General features: G+C 39.7%; 1 long non-coding RNA gene across 1 annotated transcript; it reads right to left on the bottom strand.

The window, feature by feature from the left end:
* Positions 1-1,596: 1,596 nt before the first annotated feature.
* On the bottom strand, positions 1,597-4,137 carry LOC113314379. Its single transcript, XR_003342386.1, has 2 exons — positions 2,651-4,137; positions 1,597-2,565 (listed from the first exon to the last, which is right to left on the bottom strand). It is a non-coding gene; the product is annotated as an uncharacterized LOC113314379 (long non-coding RNA).
* Between the last annotated feature and the right edge of the window lie 252 nt (positions 4,138-4,389).

Below are 4,389 nucleotides of genomic sequence, written 5' to 3'. Positions count from 1 at the left end.
CAGCGTCAATAAAATTCCTATCACTTGCTTGGATACCTTCATAGAAGTATTGGATAATCATTGCGTCACTAAATTGGTGATGATGGCAGCTTGCTTCCAACCTCTTGTACCGTTCCCAACATTCATACAACGATTGTCTCACATTTTGCTTCATCCCACAAATCTCCTTGCGAATTTGAGTAGCCTTTGATGCAGGAAAATATCTCTCTAAAAAGAGTTTCTTCAACCCATTCCATGTTGTGACACTTCCGTAGGGCAAGTAATACAACAAATCCTTAGCACTATCCGCCAAAGAGAATCGGAAAACTTTCAACATTGCACCATCCGCATCAGTATCCGCTGGAAGCATGGCCGTGACAATGGTGTGGAAGCCCATAAGATGCTTTTTTGGGTCTTCATTCACCATGCCATGGAACTTTGGTAATTCTCTAAGCAACCCCGGCTTGATCTCAAAAGTAAAGTTTGTTTGAATACATCATTGTTGTGTATCCAACTTGTGAGAAGCCAAGTCCTTGAGTGTACGATTTGCATCACCCATTGCTTCTTTTTCTTCTTCAAAAGGTGGTTCTTGTTCAACCGGAACCTCTTGTTCTATAACTTCTTCTTCTTGCTGGAAAGTCTCTTCTTCTACTTCCAACTCTTGTTCTTCCGTCTCGTCAATTCTTACTTGAAGTATTGTTCCTTCACGAGTAGTTATCCCGCACTTTGGATAGTTCCAATTATTGGGAGCCAGGGATTAGTACCTGAAAAACAATTCTCAAAAACAAGTGAGAACAAGAGACAAGAAACAAAAAGCAAATATGTAAGCAGAAATGATGATAAGAAACTAAAAACTTAATAACTAGCCGTATGCCTCCCCGGAAGCGGCACCAAAATTTGATCGATGTCGTATGTGTCAAAAATAAATTCACGTTCCTAAAGTATATGATAAGAAAGAGTTCGTTTCCACAGAGAGGCGATTGTAGCTATTAAGTATTCAATTTCCTAAGTTACCAATTAGGGGGATTTCTGATTTTATAAAGCAATATGAATTAAATTAAAAGCAAAGTAAATAGTAGAATGTAATCAATGAGAGAAAAATATTGGTCAAGGAATTCATCTTCTATCTTAAACAAGTGCTTGCATTCATGATTAGAATTACAATTTAATCTCTTTTATTATCAAAAGCCTAGAGAATCAAGAGAGCAAGATAATCTATTAATTTCCTAAGTTCATCAACATACACATTAGAGCTGCGTATGTGAATTCTACCTAAAGAATAACCTAACTCCTTGCGCTAATTAAGTTCAATTCCCAGGAGCATTAAGTTTTGTAAATAGGCTAATCAATGCAATTGTCATACATTGCGCATGACAATTCGGACAAAGGTCAAACTCTACATATGATTACAAGAGTATATCATTACAAACCGTAATCATATCATGCTCTTGTATTCGGGGTTGTCGCTTGATGAAAAACCCTAAAATAGCTATGGACAAGGATGCAAGTTCAATTAATTGGCCACTTAACTAACCAAACATCTAAGTCCTATCACAATACATCAATCATGTGATTATTAAAACAATAGAGATTTGAACGATGATCAAGAGAGAAAACTAATGCATTAATCAAGCACACAAGTTGTAGATATAGGACTACATCCTTAACCAATAATATAAGATTTAGCTACTCATAGCTATGGAGTTCATCATAATCAATAATCAAATAAAGAATATGAAAGCAAAGCGAACCCTAGTAGCGTAAACAAAAGTGGCTCTCTCCTTAGCTCCAAGTAGAATACGTCATACTAAAAGTTGCAGAAGTCTTCTCTTTTATAGCTCATCTTGTTCCAAAATTAGGTCCAAATTTTCAAATTCCATTAGATAAAAATCCACCAAACCCATATGTGAGAAAAACCCATGTAGAAATTATCTCAAAAATATGTCGCCGGAAAATTGGGTTCACCGCCGGAAGTTGGCGGGAAAAGTGGTCGAAGAAGTATCTCAGGTGACCGGCAAAGTCCACCCGGTCACCGGTCAAACGGGTCAGGTCGTCGAGTCAACTCAGTCAAAGTGACTGAGTCAATTTACTAACTCAGCAGATCATGAGTCAGATCCGAGTCAGCTATTCAGGTGAGCTAACTGGGATGACTTGATTGAGTTGCCATGGCATAAGCCATTGCACTGGCCTGGGTTATGATGCACAGTGATTGTGCTTCATAGCTCCATCCAGCCATGATGGCCTTCATACTGCAAATCTTGTGACATCTTCATTTCTTCCACCTGCAATGACATTCTCCAACTCCAGCTGCACCAGCTACTTAGCCTGCAATCTCAATACAACCATTCCTCTTGTGTGTGTAGTAACTGGTAGTCAGTTCCCCTCTCCGTGGCTCCATTTCATGCAACTGTTATCATTCACATTCACCAGCTTAAACTCATCACCACCTTCCCTGTAATTCATTGTTACTGACACCATTGCAGCAGCACCTCTACAATTCCAAGCTTCAGCTTCTCCTCTGCTTAACTATTCACAACAGCTTCAGTTCAAAACTGATTTCGGTCCCATCAATTCATCCATCATCACCTGCACATACACACAACTGCAATACTCATTACAACACCACAATTTCTGCTCAGCAGCAACACATATCCATTTGATCCTTACAAACCTTGGCTTCACTGCAACAAAATGCCACCAATCTCGAACCATTCTGCAACATCAACTCCATCGCATGCTCAGCTTAAGCCATTCACTAACAGGCACTATAACCTGCAATTCCAGTTCCATCCATCATTGCACAACAACATTTCTAGACATAACAATCACCACCTGACACAGTTACTCCATCTTAGTCTTGTCCGCCGCTTCCTTAAGCTTTTATGTAACAACAGCAACACCAAGTCCCTCTGAAATGCAATCCATGCCATTCTGCAATCTCCAGTCCAGCTTAGGTCACAACAGCACACACAACCACCACCAATTTCATCAATTTCATCACCAACACCAACTGCTTTCAACATGACCAACATTAACTTCAGTTGCGATCAGCATTCTCTCCCTATATAACAGCATTACCACCTCTTCCATCTATTACCTCTACAACATCATCATTACTTGTAGCTCAAAGCATCGACAACATCACCACTGCCTTGTTCCTCTCAGCTTTCCCTGTAAGCACTCAAATCATCTCCATCCCATCTTCTTTGTAGTCCACAGTTCATTCACAGATTCGATATCGATCCGTAAGTCTTGAACCACCAGCTGCACATACAAATCTAGTTCACTTCCCTGTGATATCCACCAAATTAACCACTTACATTCCTTCCTTTTGTTGGCTTCGCATGAAACTCTCGATCCTTGATTACAATGGCAGTAATGCTCATTTGTTCCCTGTGTTTCGACCAGCGGCATAACTCCAGACTAACACAAACTCTACCATCTCCATACTCTCTTTTCATAGCCTCACAACGGTCTTATTTTTATCTAAAGTTCTTGGTCCAGCAGCAACCCAGAACCCCCACTGATTCGTACCAACATTTCGGAACCCATCTCAATCTAACCAATTGCAGCAACAACCCTTCAAAGAACTTGAAGTAGTGAAGGAAAGTTCACTGAGGCCTTATATCAAACATACTGTGTACAGAATTCTGGTGGTGTAGGAGATGAGTATGTTGTGATATTCTTAGCCGCTTCCATGCTTCAATTCTCCCTGCAATTTGAATTCACAGTAAACCCATTCAACCATAACAATCAAAAACACCAAATAGTTCAGTTTCTCATCCATTTATTACTCAAGTATCAGCAGCAACACCCTATTCAAAACCTCACACATCCAGCAACAACAACTTCTCTCGACTGAATTTCAGGCATAAAATTGACCCAATTCCATTTCGAACCAACACCATCTTCCATTAATTTCTTCTCGATTTTGAATGTGACGACCAACCCTAACTTCATTAACACAACAACATCCAGTTTTTCAATAAATCTAACCATTTCTTCCAAATCTGTCTTCTCAGTAACAACCTCAAAATCTCTGCCAAAAACTTCATTCTCTGAGTTCTTTTTGAATTCCCATCGATCCCATTTCTCCATTGAGATCTCTTTTTGACAGCAGCCATTTTCTCTCTTCTCTGAAGTTGAGAAATGAATTCTCATCTGATTTCTAGGGTGTGGTAATGATAAGAAGTGCCACAGGAACCCATAAAATGATACATGCCACCAAAGAACAACAGCCCCCTATTCCTCCATTGTACTCCCAATAGTGCATGTACATGAAACGACGCTTTCGCCTTTCGTGCTCCAAGTGAACGCTTTCTTCCACCCACAGCAACCGTCTTTTACTTCTCAAATCCATTTCTTCTCTTCAATTTTTTTTCATCACTAAAGTTGTCATGCTTTTCAGAC

The sequence above is a fragment of the Papaver somniferum genome, chromosome 9 (assembly GCF_003573695.1).
Source record: "Papaver somniferum cultivar HN1 chromosome 9, ASM357369v1, whole genome shotgun sequence".
NCBI classification, from domain to species: domain Eukaryota; kingdom Viridiplantae; phylum Streptophyta; class Magnoliopsida; order Ranunculales; family Papaveraceae; genus Papaver; species Papaver somniferum.
Note: the sequence above shows the minus strand (reverse complement) of the source record. Positions and strands in the feature narration are given on the sequence as shown.